The 10,347-nt window shown below is 58.7% G+C and overlaps 1 protein-coding gene across 4 annotated transcripts in view; it reads left to right on the top strand.

Annotated features, from left to right (window-relative positions):
• Positions 1 to 5,299: 5,299 nt before the first annotated feature.
• The window catches only part of LINGO1 (leucine rich repeat and Ig domain containing 1), a 211,764-nt gene continuing 206,716 nt past the window's right edge, over positions 5,300 to 10,347 (top strand). For 3 of the 4 annotated variants that reach the window (XM_070497553.1, XM_014841419.3, XM_070497559.1), the window contains exon 1: positions 5,300 to 6,030. The gene's annotated coding sequence lies outside the window, so the exon portion shown is untranslated. Of the gene's footprint in view, positions 6,031 to 6,402; positions 6,647 to 10,347 lie in introns of those variants that run through there. The other variant, XM_070497548.1, reaches the window with a different exon arrangement.

The following is a 10,347-nucleotide window of genomic DNA, read 5'->3' as shown; positions in this document are numbered from 1 at the left end:
GGGGGGGCAGCTCACAGTAAACCGCAGTTACTCTGTTGAAAAGGCCTTGGGGGGCCCTCGTTTGCTTGCCTTCACACCTAGACACTTACCAAGTCCCGCCTCTTGAATTCTGAAGTATCTGCCCTTGGACCCTTCCGTCCCACCCCCATCTCTGCTCCCAGATGACCCCAACAGCCTCCTCTCCAGGCTCCACTTCCAGTTTCATCCCCTCCAATCCACCTTCCCGACAGGAGCCAGAGGCAGTGTCCACAAAGTCAGATATGATCATCTGCCTCCCCCTAAATCCCTTCAAAGTCCAATCATCCCCCTGCTGCATTCAAGGACCCAGCCCTGACCCCGCCCTGCCACCGCCCCCCAGTGAAGAAGTGTGCTGTGTCCCCGGGGAGAGGCAGCTGGCTAAGGTTTTCCAGGAGGAGATTTTATAAGGTCAGCTGGTCTGTCCGTTTCCCCCAGTGGTGTTGACTTCAGAGTCCCAGGAGGATCCTTGACAACGGAGCAGTACCTCTGATAGAGTAGCTGGAGGTTATACCAAGAATTCTAGTTTCCTTCATGCTCTCTCCTGCCCAGGGAGACAAGAGGAGTAAAGAATTGTACCCTTTTTTGCCCTGGCCCCGTGGCCTAGTGGTTAAGTTCGGCACACTCTGCTTCTGCAGCCTGGCTCAGTTCGTGGGTGTGGACCTACCCCACTCTGTTAGTGGCCATGCTGTGCTGGTGGCCCATATACTAAAACATAGAGGAAGATTGGCATGGATGTTAGTGTAGGGCAAATCTGCCTCAGAAAAAAAAAAAAAAGAATTATACCCTTTTACAGAGGGGAAAATGAAACGCCCAAGGATCCATTTCAGCTCTTCTAGGCCAACAGGGACTCCCAGACATCTGATGGGGGAGCAGCGGGTGAGGGCACAGGCCAGGTCGAGGGTAGGGGAAGAGGAAAGGCCCTTGGGGTGCTCCATTTGGGAAGGGTTGGGGAAGGTGTGCTCAGGAGTGGAGGAGACATGAGAAGGCACCAGGCCACAGCAGGCCCAAGCAGCACCCCTGCACCCCTGCAGGACTCCAGACCCCGTACTCTGGCTCTGGCTGGGTCATTTTGAGTGTCCTATTTTCTCCATCCCCTTGTTACAGGCCATGGCCCAGGATCCACCAGAGATGGCGGAGAGGATCATCCCAACCTTTGCTTTCCAGTTACGGGGACAGGGAGGGACAGGCGCTACCTAGAGCCATTCTGCTAGAGTCTGAGCGGAGGCTGAGCCAAGGCCTCCTGTCCCTCCCCATGCTGCCATCTCAGCTGCAAGCCAGAGGCCCCTGTATGACCTAGCTTGTGCTAGGGCCTGGGCATCAGAAGAAGGGAATAGAAGGGGCCCCTGGGTGCAGGGTGTTGAGTGCTGGGCTGAGAGGCAGTTCGAGGAGCAGTGGTGCACTGTCCTCTGCTTCAAACCTCCAGGGCCAGCCCAGAGCCACCAGGCTAAATCCCCAACTCCTTGCAGAGCCCACTAGAACCTGTTGTCCTGGCCCCATGTCACCTGCAGCCCCATCTCCAATTCCCTCTCCTCATGCTCTGGTCACACAGGCTTTCTCTCCTTCCTCTCACCACAGGGCCATTGCACATGCTAGTCCCTCTCTCTGGAGCCTCCTACTTCTCCAAGTTAATGTCTACCCAACTTTCTGGTGCTAGGTCAAATGTCACATCCTGCAGGAAGCCTTTCCTGACTCCCAAGACCAGACCTGGCCTCAACCTTGACAGCCCCTCAGCTCTTCATAGCATTTGTCCCACTGGTATTTTTACATTTCTTTGCATGGTGGTTTGATTTCTGTCTGTTTCTTTCTTGAGACTCTAAGTTCTCTGATGCGTGTTTACCACATCTGGCACAGTGCCTGACACAGAGTAGGCCTTCGACAAAAGTTCATGGAAAGATAAAGAACAGTGGCTCTCAGTTCGAATCCTGGAACCCCACACTGAACCGGGGTTTTCTCTTCTCTGAAGTGGGAATGGTAACTCCAGGATTAACTAATGAATGCAAACTCCCGACAATTAAGAGTAAAGAGGAGGAGGGAGATTGGAGTGGGCAGGGGTAGTCGAGGAAGGCTGTTTAGGGATGGAAGGACTTGAGAGGTGGGTGGGTTGTATGGAAGCCAAGAGGTGGTGGGGACAGGTGGGAAAAGACTTGGAGGTGGGGAGATGGGATGAGAGACAGCAAAGAGACAGCCTGGCTGGGTGGGGCATTTCTCTGAACACTTGATGACCCTATTTATTTTTTGGCCTGACCCAGGAAGCCAGGGGTTAGTTGAGAAGGTGGACAGGCAGGGCCTACTGCCTCCTGGGACTCAGTGTGGGCTGGACCTGGCTTAGTGGCGGGGTCTGGGATACTGCCAAGCTCTCCCCCACTGGCCTGTGGAGATGGCTGAAAACAGCACAGGGGCCCTGGGCAGGAGTCTGCAAAGGGCACTGACCCAGCCCTGTGGCAGGAAGCAGCCAGCTCCCAGCATCTGGTGAAGGAGCTCCTTCCTGGAGCTGGCCTCACTGGCCTGGCCCCTGGCCCTTGGCCCCCAGCCCCCAGCTGCTGCTGCTCTGGCAGTGGCGAGTGATTCCTCCAGCTGAGCCCATTCATTTTTCATGCCTTGCCTCTCTGTAAAGCCTGCTAGGGGGTAGAGGGACAACAGCTCCTGGCCATTCACACGAGGGCAGGATGTAAGGGGGTCCCAAAGAGACTTCTGTCCCTGCCTGCCTCTGTGCCGAACTCCTGGATAGAGAGCCAAGGCCTGGACCTACTGAGGGGAATTGAATGACTTAGACTTAGATTCATTGATCCTGTGGGGCACACCAGCTTGCCCTTATACTTAGGGAGAAAGTTGAGGCTCAGAGAAGGCTTGCTATCTATCTGAGTTTGCACAGCACAGCTGGAGGCATACATTCCCTAGCACAGACACAAAGGTTGTGTGGCTCCCAGAACAGGAGAGTGGGAGAAATGGATGGAGATGTAGACTGGGATTGCTGCTCTGCTTTGATGTCAGAGACTCTGGGGAAAGGCTGTTTGTCTCTGTTTGGCTTCCCTGGGGCCCACCTGGAAGCCCTGGGAAGACTCCTCAGGAGGTGTGTTGAGCCACAGCAGGCAAGAGCCGTGAGCTCATCTCCCTTGAGGCCCTGAGGAAGTATGGTAGAAAGGCAGAAGGAAAGTGGCCAGGGAAAGAGGGAAAAGTGAGACAGCAAGGGCCTTTGGAATGGACCACAAGGCCAGGCTCAGGTATGAGGAAGGAAAAGGACATTTGCTGAACACCTACTATGTGCTGGGTCCTTCCTGTGCACTATTCCTCATGAATTCTTCACCAACCTCCTTGGTGGCTGAGTATTTTTATTCCCATTGTACAGAGGAGGACACTGAGGTTGGAACTGGCACTGGGTATGCCTGACACCAAAGTCTGGGGTCTTTGCAGGGCACCTTGATGGGTGGGTGCCAAAGTCTGGCCCTTCCTGGACTCACATCATGGCTACAGAAAAGCCTGGGCTTCTCCCATTTCCAGCTCCAGTCAGCAGGGGGCGGCTGTGCCGCGTCTGGCTGCAGAGATTGGGAGCAGAGGTTGGGACTGTGTTAGGAGGAGAGGAGAGGAGGCCTCTTTCAAAAGCTCAGGAATTTGGGGAGCCCTTACACATGCCTCTGTGGTGGCTGAAAGATGGGGAGGGCTTCTGCCTCGATTTGGTAAGTGGCAGCCCCACTGCTGCCCCAGAACAAAGTTGAAACTCAATGCAAGGCTCTTATAGTTCTCTTCCCCAAAATACACCCCTCCTTCTCTATTTCCCACTTCCAGGTCTTTGTACATGCTCTTCTCCTGGCATGGGATGCCCTTTCTGTTTCTTTCTGCTTGGCCAACTCCAAATCATCCTTTAATATGTGGCTTCAATGTCACCTCCTCCAGGAGCTTTGCTGGACCTCCTCTATCCCCAAAAGTTCCATCATACTTCCTGCTCTCTCATTTTTCTGAGGGCAGGAATGTGTCTGAATCATCTGTGTGTCCCCAGCACCTAGCACAGGTTGGAGCACATAATAGATGCTTAGTGGACAAATGGGCAAAATGTATCCCACCATGGAGGTTGGGGAGCAAGGGTCTGTCTGGGGTGGGAGTAAGAGTGCGGGACCTGGAAGATGAAATGCTCATGTTCCAGGCCTATCCAGGAGCCTAGGGGTGCACTTTACTTCCTGAGGGTATCATGAGGGTCCAAGGAGATCTTGGATGTGAAAGAGTGCTGCAAACTGTGGTGTGCTGTCCCTGGTAGATCCCTGTACCTCTCAGCCTTGCCTTGTTCCCCTGATGAGGCTGGAGAAGAAAGGTCACAGAATGAAGGAGGGGGCAGACCAAGGCTGGTGTGGGTGGGGTGGTGGTGGCAAGGACGGCAGCCTGGCAGTGTTCCCAGATCACAGAGACAAGGAGTGGGTAGGATTCTGAGGGCCGAGGGTTTGCATTGGGACTCCCTCTCCTACGGGATCTAACACCATATCAGAGTTGGGTAGGACCCCAGAGATGATGGAAGCCACTGTCCTTCCAAGGAAGGGTAAACTAAGGCTCAGAGAGAGGCAGGCATTTGCCCAAGGTCAACAGCAGGAGAGGGAGGCCACCCTGTAACACCTGTCCTCCCAGCATGACAAGTGTCCTCACTCGGGGCTCAGATCCGGACAGCTGCTTCCCTGATCCCTACTCCCCTGGTCGGGCAGTCCTGGGCGCCCAGGCTGCACTGTCCCACACCCGCAGCCTGCCCCTAGGCTTAACCACCAACAAGAACTGAGCGCCCCCTGGATGGCGTGGTCTGGGCAGCTCTCGACCGCCCTTCTCCTTGACTCACCTCCAGCCCCGGAGGGCCGGGCTCAACAGCGGCGGACAGGGCGCCGCCCGCGCGGACCCGGCTGCGCCACCGTCCCGGACTGTGCCGGCGCGGCGAGGCCGGCCCTCCTCGGTGTCCCCGATAGCCGGTGCGCTATCCCTTTAAGCTCGGGCGAGATGGGAGCTGTCAGCGACCGCCGAGGCTAGCGCGGGACGTCGCCGCCCGTCGGGCCGGAGCGAGGAGCAGCGGAGCGAGCTGAGAGCGGAGGGGGCGGCGGGGCCAGGGCGCGGCGGGTCCCCTCGCCGCCCACTGCGCGCTCGAACCCTGGGCCCAGCGAGCGCCGGGCGGCACCCAATGCAATGCGGAGGATGTGAGAGGCAGCGCAGAGCGGCGGGAGGAGGGGGCGCGGGAGAGGGCGGCGGCAGATAGACTGAGAGACTGCAGACGGGGATCGGGGCAGGTGGGAGAAAGGAGAGGAGATAAAAGGAGAGGCAGGGACAGAAAACGGGGAAGGAAAAGAGCGAGAGAGCACGCGGCTGCGGGCGGCGGCGCAGGCGAGGGGCAAGGAGCCGGCGCCTCTGGGTGGGAGTGCCGGTAGCCGGAGTTGGGCGCCGCGGCCGGGGTTCAGGCCAGGAATGTGGCTGCGGCCGGGCCGGGCGTGGTGGAGGAGCAGGGACTCCTGAGGAACCCCCTCTGGGAGCGGCGGGGGACCTGAGGCGGGGCCAGCCCGGAAGGGGCCGCAGGGCCGCTCGGCAGGCCCAGCGGGCCGCGCTCCGGGGGCTCCGGCGGGTCGGGGCCAGGGAGCCTTTGTGAGAGCCCCAGGAGGGCGAGAGTGGGGAGTGTGCAGCCGGGTGTGCGGCGGCGGGGGTGTGTGCGCGACCGAGTGTGCGCGTGTGTGCGCGAGTGTGAGCGCCCAGGCGAGTGGGAGCGCGCGTTAGGGATTCTGCTGGCATCGCAGCGTGGAGAGCAGGAGGCAGGAGCGGGGCGCGCAGGGGAGCGCGGGGCCCTCCCGTGCACACGCACACGCCGCGCGCGTGCACACACACACACATAGACACACACAGACACACGCCCTCCCTGTCTCGCTCGTTGCCGCTGCCACCATCTCGGAGCCGAGCCCTGCGGAGCGGGACCCCGAGCCTGAGCGGGAACCAGAGTGGAGCGGAGCAGGGGAATGCGGCCCCGAAGCGGAGCCGCGCGCGGACTGCGCGCCTGGGACGGTGAGTGTGGCCAGGGCGGGATGCTGCGGCGAGACCCGGCCCGCGGGGGCGCAGGCTGGGGAGCTGGGGTGTCTGACCGCCGGCAACGCCGCGTGCGCGGCCTCTGATTGGGCGGGAGCCTCGGGGGCAGCAGGTGGGGGTGGGGAGTTGGGTGCGCGCCCGTGGGGGCGTGCACGCGCGGAGCTGGAGCGGGGCGCGCTCTGCTCCCCAGTCCGTGCCCGTGCTCCCCCCCGCTGCGCGGCCCCGCCTAACCCTCTCCTGCCTCTGGAACCGTGGCGACTTGGAGGAACTTTGTGTGTGGGGAAAGGATGGAGAAGCCTTAATGGTGGAACTCTGGCCTTTCTTTCTTGAGGAGACAACGCAAGGGAGGAATGGGGCGGGAGTGCGGGCTGTGCCTCCCAGCCGGCGGGCCGAGAGGTGCATCTTCACCACCCCATCAGCGCAGCCATGCGCTCTCCGGGACGCCGGTTCAGCCCTGCGGCGCCACGCTGGAGCCGCTCCGTGCGCCGGACTCCTGTGACCCCGCCAGGGTCAGGCGGGACTGAGCGGCGACAGCTTGCAGGCCCAGGGGCCGCAATGTCGTCTTTGCAGCCAGGCTGAGGACACAGAGGTTGAGGTGCGGGAGTGGGTAGACGTGTCCGTGTGTGTGTGTGTGTGTGTGTGTGTGTGTGTGTGTGTGTGTGTGTGTGTCTCCGAGCCTTCTGCTCCGTGAAACAGGCGGCTGGAAGAAGGGAACTGCCAGACAGTGCATCCCATCACGCCTGGCCCCCAGGAGCTCCCAAGAGGATAGTGATTGGTGCCCCATCCCTGCTTTGCTTGGAGCCACTCTCCTGTGTAGTTCACTGTGTGTGGTGAGGTTGGGACAGTGCTGTACCCCTCCCGGTCTTCTTGAGTCTCCTCCCACACTCTTGTTCTGTGCTGGCTGCCTCAGGGAACTCCACCCCCCTCCCCCCATGCCAACCCTGCCTGTGCAGTAGATAGGATGGGGAGATATGGTCCAGGATGGTGCCCCCCTGCCCGCTCCCCCACCCCCTGCTCCAGAGGAGGGAACCCTGTGTTTCCAGGAGTGTGAGGCCCTCTGCAGGCCCTTCCCCTTTACCAAATCCTCCCTGCTTCCAGGGCAGGTTCTTCCTCCTGGAGGAAGCCTTCTCTACTTGCTTCCGAAGTCCTTCCCTCCAGCTTGGGCTTCTGGGTTGGAAAGTGGGGCTCCCCTGCAGCCTTTGTCCATATGCCCTCTTTCCTGGCACTCAGTGTGAGCCTGTGGGCTCAGAGGTCTTGTTAGCCTAGATGCTGGGTGGAGGGGGTGGTGCTGGACCAGACAGTATCTACCTGGGTCTCAGGGGTATGGTAATATCCATGTTTGCCCAGCTTTCAGGCTTACACCTTACTCCACCTCCATTATCTCTCTGGAATCTGTCAGCCACCTTGGGAGAAGGCGGGGTCCATGAGCAGGCTTCCCCTCCATTTCACAGAGGAGGTTTCTGAGGCAGAGATGAAGCTGTGAGAACTCCAGGTCAGGGCAGCCCTTTTCCACTGTGAAGGTATCCTTTAACCCTGGTTGTCAGTGAGGTAGGGAGGGGCAGGGAGGACTCAGGCCCTCTTTATTGACCTGGCAGCTAGGTCAATAAATAGGACCTTTCTGCTAGGCTCTCACTGCTGACTTGGTCTTTCTTAATCTTCTTTTCTTCTCCCCTCCGCATCCCCCTGTGGCTCCTAGAGCTCTGGACTTTTGCCTCCTGCATGTTGACGGATGCTCTACTTGACCCCCGGGTGGCTGGAGCATGACCAGGTGCCTCCTTGACTCCACCCCTGCTATCAAGGCCTACTTGGACTCCAGCCCTAGTTCCTCTGGCGCCCCCGCCGTGCCCTGCCCACAACTAGCTCCAGAAGGCTAAGCCCTCCATTTGGGGCCCTAAGCCATGTAGGAGAGAGCAGGGTACCTCTTTGGTCCCTGGTCTGTACCATCAGGGGTGAAAATCCCAGGCTAGTGCTCCCAGCCCCCACTGGCTGCCCCCTTTAGGGAAGCAGCACTCCCCCCGACCGGATCTCCTGATTGGGAAGAGGTAGTGCCCACTGTGGCTCCCTTCATTTCCCTCTTCCTCCAGGCCCTGACCCTGTTATGTTTGTGTCTTGAATTATAAAAATATTATATCTTACAAATTCAGTGGTAAGAAGTTGTTGGGTAGGCTGGGCCTTGGGGTGACTCGAGGAGGAAAAGGTACCCCTGACCACTCAGGCCTCCTTTAGGGGGAACTGGGGCCAGCCTGGCCAGTCAGAGTCTTCCGTGGGCCTCCAGAGCCCACACATCTGCTCCTGAGGACCATGACTTGGCCCTGCTCCTTGCTGCCTGGAATCCCACGCTGGAGCTCGCTCTGCATTTAGGGGCCTGGTTGAGGCCTGTGCTGGGTACTGGGGATTCCTGGGGATACTGATGTCAAGCCTGGGCCCTTTCCTGGGGGGCTCTGATGGGAAACACAAACATTGACCCACACCCCTGGATAGGAGGCAGAGTGGGCTGGGGCTGCAGAGGAACGGGAGAAAGGGGTTGGCAAGGAATCATTTCAGGTGGACTGGAAGGGCTGGTGCATTTTGACCTGCTCAAATGTTTCTGGCACTTGGTAGATGCTCAGTAAATATGTTGGATAAATGAAAGAGTGGTGAATGAGAAGGAGTGAGGGCTTTCCAGGTGGATGGCACAGCGTTAACAAAGGTACGGAGGTGGGACCTGCCAGGCATGGGTGGAACGTGTTTGCAATGGAGTAGTTCACACAGGGGCACAGCAGGCAAGGAGCATGTAGGCCCAAGATGAAGGATGATCTTGAGTGCTCCACGGAGGAGTATGGGCTGATTCCGTATTCAGGGGTTGTCAGGTTGAAGTTCTGGAGGTATGCAATCAGATTTGCACTTTAAACTGCACCCTCTGGTGGTCGTGCGGGGGGTTGGCCGGGAGAGCCAGAAGCAGGGAGGCGGTCCTGAGGCCGCTCTGGGAATCCACACTGGTGGTGAGGGCTGCAGCCTGCCTCCACCAGGATGGCCAAGGGGTCCTGTGTGATTCCCCACCTGGGGGAGGATGGAGAGATTCGGCCTGGCTGGGGAGCCAGGTGGGGCGATGTAGGCCATAAGAGTTGGGCAGGGACTGGGGCTTCACCATTCCCACCACCTGGGCGTACAGAGGTGGCAGGTGTCCTGGATCATAAGATGCAGGCTTTAGTACTGGCCCTCCCACTGTGTGCACTTGAGCAAGTCCCTGAGGTCCCTCGGACCTCAGTTTGTACGTCTGTAAAACGGATACATTTATTTGTGTCCCTGGAGACCTGGAGTGAGTTTGGGTGGAAGTTTGTAATTTTGGAAGCAGGATACAAAAGGAGGGGGTAGAGGGGTGGTCAGTGTTGCTGTTTGACAGAGGAAGAATTTGAGGCCCAGAGAGGGGTGGTGACTTGTACAAGGTCGTAAAGCAAGTTGCCGGCAGGGTATTCCAGCCTGGGGTTTTCCTGGCTGTGCCTGTGGCCTGCTGAGCAGGGGTGGGTGGGGTAGCCTGGGCTTCAGGGCCTCTGCAGAGGACGTCCTCAGGCAATTGCTTCGGCGGTCCAGCTGTCAGGAAGCATATGGGGCCATATGGCCACTTCAGGGGAGGCGCCAGCCACTGAAGGAGGGATAGGGGCTGCCACCCTGGCCTTCTGGGTCTATGTGGGCTCTGCCAGCCGCCAGGGTCAGGGCGGGAGTAGGCCAAAATAGAACCTCAGTGTCCAGGTTGGTTTGGACATGAGGTTGGGCCTTGGCAGGTGGCCCAGTTCAAGCACCCATCTGCCAGGGCAGCTGCACAGGTGGCTCTGTGCCCAGGACTGATCCAGTTATCTCAAGACCAGCTGTGTCGGCCACACCCCCATGCCCCACCCAGCTCTGACGGCCCTGCTGGTCCACAGGCCATGGGGTGGCACAGTGCATCTGATGTCAGGGTCTCAGGCCTCAGTGAAGTATGTGTGTGTGACATGCAGCTCGGATGTGACATGCAGCCTCACCCTGAGTCCTGATTCTGTACCTTTGAGATTTGAGGATATGGAAATGGCCCCCTCAAATCAGCCTGGTGTGATCACAAGGGCCTGGGTTTAGATGCCGCCTGGAACTGAGTTTGAATCCTGGCTCAGTCGCTTCTGAGCTGGGTGAGCTTGGGCTAGTCACTTTGCTTTTCTGAGCCTCACTTTCCTTGTCTGTGTCATGGAGAGTGGTACCTACCTTGCAGGGGTGTAATTACCATACTGTGAAGTAATATGTGTAAAGCAGGCACTAGCCTGAGATGCTGAAGACTTTCAGTAAATG

This window comes from Equus asinus, chromosome 2 (assembly GCF_041296235.1).
Source record: "Equus asinus isolate D_3611 breed Donkey chromosome 2, EquAss-T2T_v2, whole genome shotgun sequence".
NCBI lineage: Eukaryota > Metazoa > Chordata > Mammalia > Perissodactyla > Equidae > Equus > Equus asinus.
This window is presented reverse-complemented; position numbering and strand designations above follow the sequence as displayed.